Below are 18,084 nucleotides of genomic sequence, written 5' to 3' on the forward strand. Positions count from 1 at the left end.
CATTTGTCAAAAGAATTGTGTTTATTGAGTAACAATTACTTTGTTTTCCTTTTTTTCATGTGATTGTAAGTAGTTTATTTTGTCAGGAGTCAGACCTTATTTTCTCACAAGTTAACATAAGTTCATGAATTACATGCAACCAAAAGTCATTGCCATTAACCCATGCAGCTTTGTAATTGGTTTTTTTTTTTTTTTTTTACTTTTAAGTTCAAGGGTACATGTGCAGGTTTTTTACATAGGTAAACCTGTGTCATGGGGATTTGTTGTATGGATTATTTCATTTGTTTTCCATTTTTAACTAAGTCAAATGAGAGGTATCAGTTTCAGCAAGGTCCTTTCTAACTCCTTTTTCTGTATTCTACTCTCTGTTTTTCTGTGTCACATTATTGATTACCTTTCTTTCTTCATCCTAGCCATCATATCTTTTCTAATAAGTCTACCTGTTTACTTGGTTTTGTCTAACTGGACCTCTAGAAAGTCAACTTCTATATGGGCCAGGAATTCATCTGCCTATCCATCTCTGTAACATCAGGGTCTAGCATCAAGTATGTGTAAATTAATTTGTTGAACTAAAGATTAAACTGGCTTACTGGTATTGATGAGCCTGTTAGCTCCTGCTATTAAATGGTAAACACATCATTTCAATTTGGCTTTTTAAAGTATTGAAAATAACTTGAAGAACTCCAATTCTGCTTTTTAAGTCTGGACACTCCTTGTTGGAAATGACCAGATGGAATGACCTCTAGGCTCTCATCTGTTTCTGAAATTTCACGGTCCAGTGGTTTCTTTTGCAAAGCTGACTGGGGAGATTCTGTGAAGACTGGGCACTAGACAGTGTTCTTCCCCACAGAACCAGTTCATAGAGAGTTGAGGATTCTCAGGTGCCATCTGGCTCCAGACACGGTGATACCCAAGGCCAGGTAGCTTAACTGCACTCACAATGCAGAGACTTCTAGGCAGCAAAACTTCTCTCCCCTTGCTGGTAAAAAGTCAACTTCCTGTGCCATTGCTAACCTACACCCTTTCTACTCAGTTAATATACATATTATAGAAGTGTATGATTTTCTTTTCACCCTCTCATTCAGAGAAAGATGCTTGGATATGTCCCTTTATGAAGTTAAACATTAGTTTTGTAAGACTTCGCGAATGTTCTGGAAAGCTATGCATGTAGCTGTAAAGATGAGAGGAAGGCAGGATGGGGCAAAAAGAAGGGCTGAATTGTGGTGCAATTGCTGTGGAGGCCTCAACCAATCCCATAGGACACTCTGAAGCTGGGAATGATCCTTCTGAGTTGTCCCAAACTGACAGGATGATCAAGCCATTGACTCACCACAACAGCCTGGCCTTGGCCCTGATCGTCCCTGTAACCTCAAGTGAGGCAGAGTCCTGGCTGAGGGCAAGTCCATCGAGTAGCACAGCTGTGAACTCTCTGCTGCTGGGAGATGGGAACACAGGCCCTGGAGAGGAATCCAGAAAGAGCATCGTGGTCTGTCTCTAAATTTCATCTGTTGCTGCTATCATGTTCTAGTATGCTTGATTTGTGAGAATTGAACAGAACAATTTGCTGAGCCAGGACTGTGTTGCATTTAGCAAAAGATGAATTAAACTACAAATAAAAATGACCTGGCCCTCCATCAGCCAGGTTTTCTAACAGAGCAACCACTCCAAAAAGTAAGCACTAGAGGAGTGATGCCATCATGGGCTTAGGAGTAAAAGTCCCTCAGAACTTCCAACTGTTGAAAGAACTGGAACAAGGTCAGAAAGGAGTAGGTGATGGCACAGGTAGCTGGAGTCTAGAAGACGATGAAGACATGATACTTACAAGATGGACGGAGACGGTAATCGGGCCTCCAAAAACAATTGATGAAAACTGAATATACAGCCTTAAAATAAAATGTGGACCTAAATACCCAGAAGCACCCACTTTGTAAGATTTTTAACAAAAATTAATATGAATGGAGTTAAGAGTTCTAATGGAGTAGTAGACCAAGAGCCGTATCAGTGCTAGCAAAATGGCAGAATTCATATAGCATCAAAGTGGTTCTGCTGGTGTGAGTTGACTGAAGGATACAAAATAAATTTTAAAAATCAGAGATACAAAGTTGTTCTGCAAGAGCTTTAGCACCTAATGATGTCTAAGGAAAATATGAAACTCCCTCAGTCACCTGAAGGACACTGTTATAGCAGTTAATCAAAAAGTAAAACCACGGGGCCTTCACCTCTTCCCTCATTCAATTGAAGCAGTCTTCATTTTCCATAGTAGTAAATTTTCTAGGTACATCTTATAGACCTGAAAGTACTGAAAAGAAAGTTTCCATTCAAAGGAAATTTATCTTAAGATACTAGAAATGATACTAATTTTTTGTCCATTTGAAATATATAAGTTGTGCTATAACAAATCATCATGTCAAGTGTAACCACTGTCCACGTAGTTGAACTTCTGGGATCAAGAAAATATATTTAAATTGATTCCCATCATAACTGGTGGGACACATCTAACTCAACTGTAAAAGGACACATCACACAATCACCTTGCTGCTGATAACATGGCCTGGGGTCTCTGCCTTCTCCCACTGTCCCCCCTCCTTCCCCCTGCAACAGCCCTCCAGCCTGGGGGGCGGCTTGTTAGAGTAGACGTGATGATTTAGGGTTGCAGCCTGTGGAACTACTGCTGGGTATGCGGGGTACTTTGCCTGCATCCCTGGGTTTTTCATTTAAGCCTTAAATGATGCCTCTTCTAAGCCATCCTCTTGTCCGCACACTCCTCCATTCCCACCCTTGGCTAAAGTATAGATTGTAACCCCTCCACTTCCCTCTGAGATTGGCCTACGGTGAGGACAGGGATATCTCCGTATCTTCTCTCTCCCACTTTATCCAGGGGTGCTGTTTTTTCTTCCGCCTCCTCAAGTCCCTTTTTGCACTGTCACCACCAAATACTTTCCATAACATTTCCTTGCTTTGGCCAGAAGCCAGGTAAAGTTGGAACAAGTCTCTTACCTGCCTTGTTTGGTTTTGGAACTGCATTTATTCACTTGCCACCAGCCTGGGAAGTAAATATTAGGTCCTCAGCTCTGCCACCCTCTGCTATCATCATCAGCTGATGAGTTTTTTTGGCTCGGATTTTGATAAGAAAAGAACAGTCAACCAGGGTTACTCAGACCTGCCAGCTCTCAGTCTTTGGTGGCTAAACTTGCAGAAAGGCCTCATGAAGACACTTGTAAGCACACATGATCCCTCTGAATTGCTTTCTTTTCCTTTAATTTCTTCTTCAACTTTTAAAGATTGTAGAAGTTTTAAACAGGGCTCTCATCTGGACATCCTTTCAATCCACTGGAGTCTAGTTTGGAATCTGGCAGCTGGAACATAAAGAACCTTGAATTAAGCACATCCTTTGGTTTTGGTAGTGCTGTGTCTCAAGATCCTCAGCAGGGATTAAGAAAGAACTCAGTGTGCACAGCAGAACCTGGAAATTGGTGGGCTTGACTTCCTGGCAAAGTGCTGCACTTTTCCACTTTCTGTTCAGGACCACTAAACGCTGAAATGTGGATGTCTACCAAAATAAAAGAAATTCATTGTGTACTGAAATAAAACGAAGAGCCCCACAGGAAGGTTTCCTAACACTCCTCTCTCTCTCCTCTCTCTCTCTCTTTCTCTCTCTCTCTCTCCTCCCATCAGTTACCTTCTTTCTTTTTCTTGTCCTCTTCTCTGTTAGTTTTATTCTTAAGCTCGGCTGTCAGAGGCAGCCTTTGATGGATGTGTGGTTGGGCCTTTCAGGCCCCCTAGAGAAGAAGGCTGAGGGGACAGGGAGGGATGAGGCTTGGATGATAAGTGAGGAAAGGAAGGGAGGAACTTAGAGGGATGGAGGGATGGGAAGGAGGGGAAGTCCTCTTTTTGAGTCAATAGAGTCAGAATCCTTTTGCTGACCAGAAACACACACGTGATGGCTGTTTTAAGTGGAAAGAAAAGATCTAGTCTTCTGAGGATACAGAATTTAAAGCTGAGCGACGTGGTACCCAAAGTTCTGTATTGCAGAAAGGGAGGCATTCTGATCTTGCAGATGAAAGGGGCATTTCTCTGATATCAAACGTTAGCACAGGAAATGTGTCCTGGGTTATTTCCATTGGTCTTTACAGACCAGTGAGTCACCTGAAGACTTAAACTCACGTTCAATGCTGGAAAGGTCAGGGGTGGTTGAAATTGTGCTGGCCCTGACTTCATGAGCTTGCTTTTCAGACCTTATAGGAAACTTGCCCACCCCCCGTTAGATGGTCTCTACTTGCTTCTTCAACTCATGGACTAGTGAGCATTGCATGTCTCATGCTGGAATGCAAAGTGGAATTTATTTGTTTTCTTTTGTGTGTGTGTGTAAAATACACCAATTATTTAGATTCCAGGGCATAGCCATTGAAGAAATCTATTGTAAATGTTTTATTTCAAGACAGACTTATTTTTGCAATTGTTACCAGATGGAAGGTCTTGACTGTGAGTTGTCCGGGTTCTTAGCACATTGAACAAAGAACTGAACAAAATGCACAAAGCAACAAAAGAACGAAGTAACAAAAGCACAGATTTATTAAAGCAAAAGTACTTTCCACAGATTAGGAGCCTGTAGGAGCTCTTGTAGAAGCGGGCTCCAGCAAGTGGTTCAAGAACTCCCCCACCCATTGGGATTTTTATTAAGATATGTATTAATTTTTATTAAGCTTGGTAACGCCCCTAGGTGCCCTTTAGAGGCCTCCAGTTGGTCACACTGAAGGATTGGCCTGTGACCAATCAGTGGCTGAAGTGGAGACTTGGCTCATGGTCAATTAGAGGCTGAAGTGGAAACTTCTGTCTTCTTATCACAGGAGCTAGGATGTATGCTGTATGCTGCTTAATGTTGCCTACAACTGGCTACACCTGCTGTTCTTTTGCTTATGCCTTAACCCTTGGTTAGCCTAATTCCCAATTCTCTTGCCTCACAACGACTCACTCCTTTGACAATTACCCTTTCCCTTTCAAGGAGGTATGAGAAAACCTCTAATTAGATCCATGGAGGCTGTGGTCATAAAGAAAGCCCCCAATTCACACACAACCCATGAGTCTCAGCCTTCCTGCCCATCTTCACCCTTCCCTCAGCTTGGGGGAGATCTAGGATCCCTTGAGAAGCTATAAATGAAGAAGACAAAGAGGAAGAAGTTAAGGAAATCAAGAACAAGTTTGGACCACTAAGCCCACCTTTTTGACCCCATCTGTGTTGGGGGTTGGGAGTTGTGGAGCTCTGGCTACCAGGTGATCAGGCCTTGTGGTAAGGACAAGGGCTTTGACATTGCAGAGAGCCTGGCATGGAATCCTAGTCTTATGACTTAACCTGCCACGTTCTTGGGGTATGCTATTTAATCTCTTGGCACCTAAGTTATTTTACTGAATAAAATGGAGATACGACAGTACTAGCTCTGAAGCTTAGTATGGGAACTAGAGGAAATAACGCATTCAAATGCAAGCTCCACGAGATTAGAGACGTTTATTTCATTTGCATTATAACCCCGAATGCCCACACCAGTATTCTTGGTGCTCAAAGATTTGTTGAGTGAATGATATAGGTAAACCACTTAGCATAGAGCTGGAGCACAACCCATGCTCACAGCAACATAATGTTTTGCCAGAGATGCTTGCTGCACTCTGCTTCTAACCCAATCCGACATCCGCCAACAGTTCTTGTATTTGGCTCTCTCATGCAGATTTGTGCAGGGGAACTGTGAGATTATGGTGGTGGTTAGAGACTTAAGGTTGGTGCTTGGAGCCTACTGAGGCGTGGGCCCAGCATGGGTGGGGTGCCAAGCTGATGAATTTCACACAGCAGGGATCCTGGAATGTTTAAGGAGAGGCTGCTGGGTGCTGGTAAAGGGGTCCATTGGGGAGCTGGCAGGAAGCCGAAGATCCAGCATGCTTGGTTTGTTTCAGGAACTTTCCCAGGACTGGCCCAAGACCCAGGAAAGGAGGACGTTTTCTTTTTCTTTTTTCTGTATTCTTTTCCCTCCTGATTGTCTGACTTTCTGTTGCCAAACCTCAGAACCTAGCCTCATACAATGAATTCTACAGCTGGGCCACATTTTGGATTAGATGGGCTCTTGTTAGCTGGAGAGAGATCTGAACTATAAGTTGACACATTGTTTCTATGAGAAATTCATTCTCGATTCCAAACAGATGATTAATGGCCCAGGTCTCAGAATGAAATCCATTCTGTCCTCTGTCTTGGAATCCAGACAAATCAGGGCTTGTCTTGGTGTATCTGTGGGAGGGGCACTAGGGAGTTCTGTTTGCATAATAAAGACCTCATAGGACCCCCAAAGAAGAGTCAAGGTAGACTATGAGACAGACAGCCCCAGTGCAAAAAATTCTTAAACAGATTGGAGGGGTGCAAAGGAAGGCCAAGGATACTTTAGCTCCACAACACTGCAAAAAGTTTTCTAGCAGAGGAAGAGCTCTGCTGAAGAGTGTGTGTGTATGCACTGGCTTGTCTGAAGACACTCTATTGAGAGCAGCCCTCTAAGTATTATTCAGATTCCCTCCCAGGAAGCTCTTAAGGAATCCAGTGGCACGGTGCCAGGGAAGGAAGGATACGAAACCAGCAGAAAAGGCTGAGGAAAGATGTGTAACACTAGTTAAACCCAGAGAGGGAAGTCCCCTTTCAGTAATCTCATCAAAGATTTATCATGCTAGTGGAAGGGTTCTCTTACCTCACCAAGAGCGGCAACTTTGACATGTCAGTATTGGGGATGGGGAGAAGACTGACCATTCAGCAGCCAAGGACTGACCTGGTCACCCAAGGGGAGGAGCCCACAAGTAGTGAGCCAGGACTATAGGTGCCCACAGCCTCCTCACTGCCAGGAGGACCCAGAACGCCCACCCCACCAATACCACCTGAATGCAACACTCTTAGCTTGTATGATTTGGGATAACTGCAGCTATTCTTATAAAAACACTTCTAGAGAGGGGCTTCAAGATGGCTGACTAGAAGCATTTCATACCCACTTCCTGTACTTAGAAGAACCAAAATAGTATATAGACAGTCACACTTCAAATACATTATCCCAGAGAGAATGATAGAATTCAACAGATAAGTGACAGAAAATAACAAAAGCAGGGGAAAAGAAGGGAGAGAGGCAGCCTGCCTGGCCAGGGGAAGTAAGATGGATGTGCGTTCCCCCACTGCCAACCCAGGCCGTAGTCACTGAAGATGACTACACCGTCTTCAGTGGCAGTGCCTTAGCATGGATGCTGCCATTTGTCACCTGAGCACTCCACCTAGGACTTGAGGATCACCCTGGCTCTCACCTTTGGGAGGCTTGAGCACAAGCTCAGCCAATGTGGCTTCACCCATCCCCAACTCCAGGAGAGAGCACACAGCCCAGGGTTCTGGGGATTGCCCAATCCAACCCACCACCTTGAGAACCTGAACACTCCTCCCAGGGACGTGAGGTTGGACCTAAACTCCTGGCACTACCACCTCAGCTGCTGCTGACCAGCAAAGGCCATCTGCAGGCCTGGAGACTGGCCTGCCCAGTCCATTGGAGCCACCACCAACATCAATGCATACTGCCTGTGACCCAGAGAATCACCTTACTTCTGCTACTGCTATCACCTATGCCATGTCAGCTGTCCAAGGTGCCGGAGAACCCACCCACTCACCTGGTCCATCGTTGCCACTACTGGCATCTAAGCAAGCCACTTGGAAACCTAAGAATTGACCCACCAGTAACCATGAACACAGGCACCATTGTATACCAAATTGGGGCAAAAAATATACGCATACTCAGCCCACCACTGCCACCACTGTGGCCTGAATATTGGCACACTTGGCATGCTAGTCCCCAACACAACTTCACCACAGCCTCCAGTAATAACCAAACCCTAACTCACTACAGAAAGCACAGATACTCCCATGCTGTTTACAGTCCAAGAAATCATACAGAGACTACCCTACTGCATGCACTCAGAATCAAAGCCACAGTATCCTACCCAACCAACACTATAGATATAACTTCAGAAAAAGTCGTCCCCTGCAAAAGTAAATTCAAAAATGAGAAGAAACAACTCTTACACCAACCATTACATCAGATATCAACATAAGGACCCAGGAAACATGAAAAAGCAAGAAATCATGACACCTCCAGAGGAACACAATAATCCTCTAGCAATAGATTTTAATCAAAAAGAAATTTTTGAAATTCCTGATAAATAATTTTAAACATTGATTTAAAGAAGCTCAGTGAGATACAAGAGAATTCTGAAAAACAATATTAAAAAAAATCAGAAAACAATTCAGGATATGAATGAGAAATTTAACAAAGAAATAGATACTTTTTAAAAGAACCAAATAGAAATTCTGGAAGTGAAAAATTCATTGAAGGAAATACAAAAGCTCTCGATACATTTGAAAGTTTCAACAGTATACTAGATCAGGCAGAAGAAAGAATCTCATTATCTCAGAATCCCTTTTGAAATAATCCAGTTAGGCAAAAATAAAAAAAATAATTTTAAAAGAATTAACAAAGTCTTTGTGACATTTGGGACAACATAAAGCAATTGAATATTTGCATTATTGGTATCCTCAAGGGCAAAGTGACAAAGGATTAGAAAACCTATTTAATGAATAGATGAAAACTTCTCAAGTCTAGCGAGAGATTTAGTCATTCAGATACAGCAGACTCAGTAATCCCCAAAAAGACACAATGCAAAATGGTCTTCTCAATGGCACATTATACTCAGTCTGTTTAGTGTCAAAGGTAAAGAGTGAATCTTTTTTTTTTTTTTTATACTTTAAGTTCTAGGGTACATGTGCATAACGTGCAGGTTTGTTACATATGTATACTTGTGCCATGTTGGTGTGCTGCACCCATCGACTCGTCAGCACCCATCAACTCGTCATTTACATCAGGTATAACTCCCAATGCAATCCCTCCCCCCTTCACCCTCCCCATGATAGGCCCCGGTGTGTGATGTTCCCCTTCCCGAGTCCAAGTGATCTCATTGTTCAGTTCCCACCTATGAGTGAGAACATGCGGTGTTTGGTTTTCTGTTCTTGTGATAGTTTGCTAAGAATGATGGTTTCCAGCTGCATCCATGTCCCTACAAAGGACACAAACTCATCCTTTTTTATGGCTGCATAGTATTCCATGGTGTATATGTGCCACATTTTCTTAATCCAGTCTGTCACTGATGGACATTTGGGTTGATTCCAAGTCTTTGCTATTGTGAATAGTGCCACAATAAACATATGTGTGCACGTGTCTTTATAGCAGCATGATTTATAATCCTTTGGGTATATACCCAGTAATGGGATGGCTGGGTCATATGGTACATCTAGTTCTAGATCCTTGAGGAATCGCCATACTGTTTTCCATAATGGTTGAACTAGTTTACAATCCCACCGACAGTGTAAAAGTGTTCCTATTTCTCCACATCCTCTCCAGCACCTGTTGTTTCCTGACTTTTTAATGATTGCCATTCTAACTGGTGTGAGATGGTATCTCATTGTGGTTTTGATTTGCACTTCTCTGACAGCCAGCGATGATGAGCATTTTTTCATGTGTCTGTTGGCTATATGAATGTCTTCTTTTGAGAACTGTCTGTTCATATCCTTTGCCCACTTTTCAATGGGGTTGTTTGTTTTTTTCTTGTAAATTTGTTTGAGTTCTTTGTAGGTTCTGGATATTAGCCCTTTGTCAGATGAGTAGATTGCAAAAATTTTCTCCCATTCTGTAGGTTGCCTGTTCACTCTGATGGTAGTTTCTTTTGCTGTGCAGAAGCTCTTTAGTTTAATTAGATCCCATTTGTCAATTTTGACTTTTGTTGCCATTGCTTTTGGTGTTATAGACATGGAGTCCTTGCCCATGCCTATGTCCTGAATGGTATTACCTAGGTTTTCTTCTAGGGTTTTTATGGTATTAGGCCTAACATTTCAGTCTCTAATCCATCTTGAATTAATTTTCGTATAAGGAGTAGGGAAATTATCCAGTTTCAGCTTTCTACTTAGGGCTAGCCAATTTTCCCAGCACCATTTATTAAATAGGGAATCTTTTCCCCATTTCTTGTTTTTCTCAGGTTTGTCAAAGATCAGATGGCTGTAGATGTGTGGTATTATTTCTGAGGACTCTGTTCTGTTCCATTGGTCTATATCTCTGTTTTGGTACCAGTACCATGCTGTTTGGTTACTGTAGCCTTGTAGTACAGTTTGAAGTCAGGTAGCGTGATACCTCCAGCTTTGTTCTTTTGACTTAGGATTGTCTTGGCAATGTAGGGTCTTTTTTGGTTCCATATGAACTTTAAAGCAGTTTTTTCCAATTCTGTAAAGAAACTCATTGGTAGCTTGATGGGAATGGCATTGAATCTATAAATAACCTTGGGCAGTATGGCCATTTTCACGATATTGATTCTTCCTATCCATAAGCATGGTATGTTCTTCCATTTGTTTGTGTCCTCTTTGATTTCACTGAGCAGTGGTTTGTAGTTCTCCTTGAAGAGGTCCTTTACATCCCTTGTAAGTTGGATTCCTAGGTATTTTATTCTCTTTGAAGCAATTGTGAATGGAAGTTCATTCATGATTTGGCTCTCTGTTTGTCTGTTACTGGTGTATAAGAATGCTTGTGATTTTTGCACATTAATTTTGTATCCTGAGACTTTGCTGAAGTTGCTTATCAGCTTAAGGAGATTTTGGGCTGAGACAATGGGGTTTTCTAAATATACAATCATGTCATCTGCAAAGAGGGACAATTTGACTTCTTCTTTTCCTAACTGAATACCCTTTATTTCTTTCTCTTGCCTGATTGCCCTAGCAAGAACTTCTAACACTATGTTGAATAGGAGTGGTGAGAGAGGGCATCCCTGTCTTGTGCCAGTTTTCAAAGGGAATTTTTCCAGTTTTTGCCCATTCAGTATGATATTGGCTGTGGGTTTGTCATAAATAGCTCTTATTATTTTGAGATACGTTCCGTCAATACCGAATTTATTAAGCGTTTTTAGCATGAAGGGCTGTTGAATTTTGTCAAAGGCCTTTTCTGCATCTATTGAGATAGTCATGTGGTTTTTGTCTTTGGTTCTGTTTATATGCTGGATTACATTTATTGATTTGCATATGTTGAACCAGCCTTGCATCCCAGGGATGAAGCCCACTTGATCATGGTGGATAAGCTTGTTGATGTACTGCTGAATCCAGTTTGCCAGTATTTTATTGAGGATTTTTGCATCAATGTTCATCAGGGATATTGGTCTAAAATTCTCTTTTTTTGTTGTGTCTCTGCCAGGCTTTGGTATCAGGATGATGTTGGCCTCATAAAATGAGTTAGGGAGGATTCCCTCTTTTTCTATTGATTGGAATAGTTTCAGAAGGAATGGTACCAGCTCCTCCTTGTACCTCTGGTAGAATTCAGCTGTGAATCCATCTGGTCCTGGACTTTTTTGGTTGATAGGCTATTAATTATTGCCTCAATTTCAGAGCCTGCTATTGTTCTATTCAGGGATTCAGCTTCTTCCTGGTTTAGTCTTGGGAGAGTGTAAGTGTCCAGGAAATTATCCATTTCTTCTAGATTTTCTAGTTTATTTGCATAGAGGTGTTTATAGTATTCCCTGATGGTAGTTTGTATTTCTGTGGGGTCGGTGGTGATATCCCCTTTATCATTTTTTATTGCATCTATTTGATTCTTCTCTCTTTTCTTCTTTATTGGTCTTGCTAGCCATCTATCAATTTTGTTGATCTTTTCAAAAAACCAACTCCTGGATTCATTGATCTTTTGGAGGGTTTTTTGTGTCTCTATCTCCTTCAGTTCTGCTCTGATCTTAGTTATTTCTTGCCTTCTGCTAGCTTTTGAATGTGTTTGCTCTTGCTTCTCTAGTTCATTCAATTGTGATGTTAGAGTGTCAATTTTAGATCTTTCCAACTTTCTCTTGTGGGCATTTAGTGCTATAATTTCCCTCTACACACTGCTTTAAATGTGTCCCAGAGATTCTGGTATATTGTATCTTTTTTTTCTTTGGTTTCAAATAACATCTTTATTTCTGCCTTCATTTTGTTATTTACCCAGTAGTCATTCAGGAGCAGGTTATTCAGTTTCCATGTAGTTGAGCGGTTTTGTTTGAGTTTCTTAGTCCTGAGTTCTAGTTTGATTGCACTGTGGTCTGAGAGACAGTTTGTTATAATTTCTGTTCTTGTACATTTGCTGAGGAGTGCTTTACTTCCAATTATGTGGTCAATTTTGGAATAAGTGTGATGTGGTGCTGAGAAGAATGTATATTCTGTTGATTTGGGGTGGAGAGTTCTGTAGATGTCTATTAAGTCTGCTTGCTGCAGAGATGAGTTCAATTCCTGGATATCCTTGTTAACTTTCTGTCTTGTTGATCTGTCTAATGTTGACAGTGGGGTGTTGAAGTCTCCCATTATTATTATATGGGAGTCTAAGTCTCTTTGTAAGTCTCTAAGGACTTGCTTTATGAATCTGGGTGCTCCTGTATTGGGTGCATATATATTTAGGATAGTTAGCTCTTCCTGTTGAATTGATCCCTTTACCATTATGTAATGGCCTTCTTTGTCTCTTTTGATCTTTGATGGTTTAAAGTCTGTTTTATCAGAGACTAGGATTGCAACCCCTGCTTTTTTTTGTTCTCCATTTGCTTGGTAAATCTTCCTCCATCCCTTTTTTTGAGCCTATGTATGTCTCTGCGTGTGAGATGGGTCTCCTGAATACAGCAAACTGATGGGTCTTGATTCTTTATCCAGTTTGACAGTCTGTGTCTTTTAATTGGAGCATTTAGTCCATTTACATTTAAGGTTAATATTGTTATGTGTGAACTTGATCCTGCCATTATGATATTAACTGGTTATTTTGCTCCTAGCATCAGTTTTTGCTACTAGATGCAGTTTCTTCCTAGCATCGATGGTCTTTACATTTTGGCATGTTTTTGCAATGGCTGGTACCGGTTGTTCCTTTCCTTGTTTAGTGCTTCCTTCACGGTCTCTTGTAAGGCAGGCCTAGTGGTGACAAAATCTCTAAGCATTTGCTTATCTGTAAAGGATTTTATTTCTCCTTCACTTATGAAACTTAGTTTGGCTGGATATGAAATTCTGGGTTTAAAGTTCTTTTCTTTAAGAATGTTGAATATTGGCCCCCACTCTCTTCTGGCTTGTAGAGTTTCTGCCGAGAGATCTGCTGTTAGTCTGATGGGCTTCCCTTTGTGGGTAACCCGACCTTTCTCTCTGGCTGCCCTTAAGATTTTTTCCTTCATTTCAACTTTGGTGAATCTGGCAATTATGTGTCTTGGAGTTGCTCTTCTCGAGGAGTATCTTTGTGGTGTTCTCTGTATTTCCTGGATTTGAATGTTGGCCTGCCCTACTAGGTTGGGGAAGTTCTCCTGGATGATATCCTGAAGAGTGTTTTCCAACTTGGTTCCATTTTCCCCCTCACTTTCAGGCACCCCAATCAGACGTAGATTTGGTCTTTTTACATAATCCCATACTTCTTGCAGGCTTTGTCCATTTCTTTTTCTTCTTTTTTCTTTAGATTTCTCTTCTCGCTTCATTTCATTCATTTGATCCTCAATTGCTGATACTCTTTCTTCCAGTTGATCGAGTTGGTTACCGAAACTTGTGCATTTGTCACGCATTTCTCGTGTCATGGTTTTCATCTCTGTCAGTTCATTTATGGCCTTCTCTGTATTAATTATTCTAGTTATCAATTCTTCCACTCTTTTTTCAAGATTTTTAGTTTCTTTGCGCTGGGTATGTAATTCCTCCTTTAGCTCTGAGAAGTTTGATGGACTGAAGCCTTCTTCTCTCATCTCGTCGAAGTCATTCTCCATCCAGCTTTGATCCATTGCTGGTGATGAGCTGCGTTCCTTTGCAGGGGGAGATGCGCTCTTATTTTTTGAATTTCCATCTTTTCTGTCCTGCTTTTTCCCCATCTTCGTGGTTTTATCTGCCTCTGGTCTTTGATGATGGTGACGTACTGATGGGGTTTTGGTGTGGGTGTCCTTCCTGTTTGTTAGTTTCCTTCTAACAGTCAGGACCCTCAGCTGTAGGTCTGTTGGAGATTGCTTGAGGTCCACTCCAGACCTTGTTTGCCTGGGTATCAGCAGCAGAGGCTGCAGAAGATAGAATATTGCTGAACAGCGAGTGTACCTGTCTGATTCTTGCTTTGGAAGCTTCGTCTCAGTGGTGTACTCCACCGTGTGAGGTTGGGGTGTCAGTCTGCCCCTAGTGGGGGATGTCTCCCAGTTAGGCTACTCAGGGGTCAGGGACCCACTTGAGCAGGCAGTCTGTCCATTCTCAGATCTCAACCTCCGTGTTGGGAGATCCACTGCTCTCTTCAAAGCTGTCAGACAGAGTCATTTGCGTCTGCAGAGGTTTCTGCTGCTTTTTTTTTTTTTTTATTGTTGTTCTTGTTGTTTAGCTGTGCCCTGTCCCCAGAGGTGGAGTCTACAGAGACAGGCAGGCCTCCTTGAGCTGCTGTGAGCTCCACCCAGTTCGAGCTTCCCAGCGGCTTTGTTTACCTACTTAAGCCTCAGCAATGGCGGGCGCCCCTCCCCCAGCCTGGCTGCTGCCTTGCCGTTAGATCGCAGACTGCTGTGCTAGCAATGAGGGAGGCTCCATGGGCATGGGACCCTCCCGGCCAGGTGTGGGATATAATCTCCTGGTGTGCCCGTTTGCTAAGACCCTTGGTAAAGTGCAGTATTGGGGTGGGAGTTACCCAGTTTTCCAGGTGTTGTGTGTCTCAGTTTCCCTGGCTAGGGAAAGGGATTCCCTTCTCCCTTGCGCTTCCCAGGTGAGGCCATGCCTCGCCCTGCTTCAGCTCTCGCTGGTCGGGCTGCAGTAGCTGACCAGCACCAATTGTCCGGCACTCCCTAGTGAAATGAACCCAGTACCTCAGTTGAAAATGCAGAAATCACCTGTCTTCTGTGTCGCTTGCGCTGGGAGCTGGAGACTGGAGCTGTTCCTATTCGGCCATCTTGCTCCGCCCCCCAAGAGTGAATCTTAAATACAGCAAGAGAAAACCATCTAGCAACCTATAAAAGAACCCTCAGCAGACTAACAGCAGATGTCTCAGCAGAAACCTAACAGGCCAGAAGAGAATGGGATGGCATACCCAAAGTGCTGAAAGAAAAAAAAAACAAAAAACTGCCAGCCAAGGATATAATTTCCAGCAAAATTGCACTTCATAAATGAAGAAGAAATAAAGTCTTTCCCACACAAACAAATGCTGAGAGAATTTATTTACCACTAGACTGAACTGTGCCTACAAGAAATACTCAAGGGAGTTCTAAATCTGTAGGTGAAAAAATAACATTTACCATCATGAAAACACACAAACATATAAAACTCGCTAGTAAAGTAATCACATGAAGGAGGAAGAAAAAGGACTCAAATTGTACCACAACAGAAATTCACCAGACCACAATGACAATCAACATGAGAAAAAGTAAAGAACAAAGAATATTTACAACAACCAGAAAACAATTAACAATATGACAGGAATGAACAGAAAACAACTAACAATATGACAGGAATGAACAGAGCTTCACATATCAATAATAATTTTGAACATAAACAAATTAAATTAAATTCTGAAAATATAATGGCTGAATGGATTAAAAAACATGATCCAACTATATGTTGCTTATAAGAAACTCACCATACCAGTAAAGACACATATAGACTGAAAGTAAAGGGATGGAAAGACATATTCCATGCAAACAGAAATCAAAAGCAAGCAGGAGTAGTTATATCAGATAAAACAGACCTTAAGTCGAGAACAGTAAAAAACCAAAACAAAAATAAAAACATAGGAGGTCATTATATGTTGATAAAGGGATCAATCCAGCAAGAGGGTGTAACAATTCTAAATAGATATACAGCCAGCACTGGAGCACCCAGATTCATGAAGCAAATATTACTAGATATAAAGAGATAGAGTACAGTATAATAATAGTGGGGGATTTCAACACCCCACTCTCAGCATTAAACAGATCATTTAGACAGAAAGTCAACAAAGAAGCATTAAATGTGAACTGGACTTTAGACCAAATGGATCTAACAGACATTTACAGAACATTCTATTCAATAATTTCAGAATATACAATCTTTTCATCAATACATGGAATATTCTTCAGCATAGACCATATGTTACTCCACAAAACAAGTATCAGCAAATTCTGAAAAATCAAAATTATATCAAGTATCTTCTCAGAGTGCAATGGAGTAAAACTAGAAATCAATACCAAGAGGAATTTTGGAAACTATACAAATACATGGGAATTAAAAAACATGCTCCTGAATGACCATCAGGTAAATAAAGAAATTAAGAAGGAAATAAAAACATTTCTTGAAACACATGAAAATGGAAACACAACATACCAAAATCTGTTGGACACAGAAAAGCAGTGTTAAAAGAGAAGTTTATAGCATTAAATGCCTATATCGAAAAGGTAGAAAAATTACAAACAACCTAACAATGCACCTAAAGGAACTAGAAAAGGAAGAATAAACAAAACCCCAAATGAACAAAGAAAATAAATAATAAAGATCAGAACAGAACTAAATGAAATAGAGGTTTAAAGAAATACAAATCATTAACAAAACGAAAGTTGCTCTTCAAAAAATATAAACAAAATTAATAAACCACTGGCAAGACTAACCAAGAAAAGACCCAAATACACAAAATCAGAAAGAAAAAGAAGACATTACAACTGATACCATAGAAATACAAAAGATCATCAGAAATTATTATGAACAACTATATGCTGACAAATTGGAAAATCTAGGAAATAGATAAATTCCTGGAAACATACTATGGTAGTCACCAAGATTGAATCAAGAAGAAACAGAAAACCTGAGCAGACCAATAAAAAGTAGCAAGATTGAATCCATAATAAAAAGTCTCCCAACAAAGAAGAGTCCAGGACTGGATAGATTCACAGCTGAATTCTACCGAAGGTACAAAGAAGAACTAATACCAATCCCTCTGAAATGATTCCAAAAATGAGGGAACTCTCCCTAATTCATTCGATAAGGCCAGCATTACCCTGATCCCCAAAGCAGACAAGGACATAATAAAAAAAGAAAACCACGGACCAATACCCCTGATGAACACAGATGCAGAAATCCTCAACAAAACACTAGCAAACTGAATCCAATACCACATTAAAAAGATAATACACCAAGATCGAGTGGAATTTACACCAGGGATGCAAGGATGGTTCAACACTTGAAAATCGATAAACATGATACATCACTTTAACATAATGAAGAACAAAACCATATGATCATCTCAATAGATGTAAAAAAAAAAAAAGTTGGATAAAATTCAACATCCCTTCAGAATGAAAACTCTCAACAAACTAGGAATACCTCAAAATAATAAAAAACATATATCATAAATCCACAGATAACATTGTGCTGAATGGAAAAAAGTTGAAATAATTTTCTCTAAGAACTTGAACAAGATAAGTATGCCCACTTTTAACCAATTCAGCATAGTACTGGAAGTCTTAGCCAGAGCAATCAGGCAAGAGAAAGAAATAAAAGGCATCCAAATTGTAAAAGAGGAAGTCAAATTGTCCTTCTTTGCTGATATGTGATCTTGTATCCAGAAGAATCTAAAGACTCCACCAAAAACCTCCTAGGTTTGATAAGTGAATTTAGTCAAGTAGCGGGATACAAAATTAACATACAAAAATCAGTAGCATTTCTATATACCAATAATGATCTAGCTGAGGAAAAAAAAAAAAAATCAAGACAGCAATAGCTACAAAAAAAAAAAAAAAAGTACCTAGGAATAAATTTAACCAAGGAGGTGAAAGATCTCTACAAGAAAAACTACAAAACACTGATGAAAGAAATTGAAGAGGACACAAACAAATGAAAAAATATTCCATGCTTATGGATTGGAAGAATTAATATTGTTAAAATAACTATATTGTCCAACGCAATCTACAGAATCAGCACAATCCCCATCAAAATACCAACACCATTCTTCACAGAACTAGAAAAAAATCTTCACAAATGGAACCAAATGGAACCAAAAAGAAGAGCTCGAATAGCCAAGACAATCCTGA

At 40.8% G+C, this 18,084-nt stretch overlaps 1 pseudogene; it reads left to right on the forward strand.

The window, feature by feature from the left end:
* Nucleotides 1–1,516: 1,516 nt before the first annotated feature.
* On the forward strand, nt 1,517–2,191 carry LOC119625118 (ubiquitin-conjugating enzyme E2 variant 1-like; annotated as a pseudogene).
* Nucleotides 2,192–18,084: the final 15,893 nt, after the last annotated feature.

The sequence above is a fragment of the Chlorocebus sabaeus genome, chromosome 10 (genome assembly GCF_047675955.1).
Source record: "Chlorocebus sabaeus isolate Y175 chromosome 10, mChlSab1.0.hap1, whole genome shotgun sequence".
Lineage (NCBI taxonomy): Eukaryota > Metazoa > Chordata > Mammalia > Primates > Cercopithecidae > Chlorocebus > Chlorocebus sabaeus.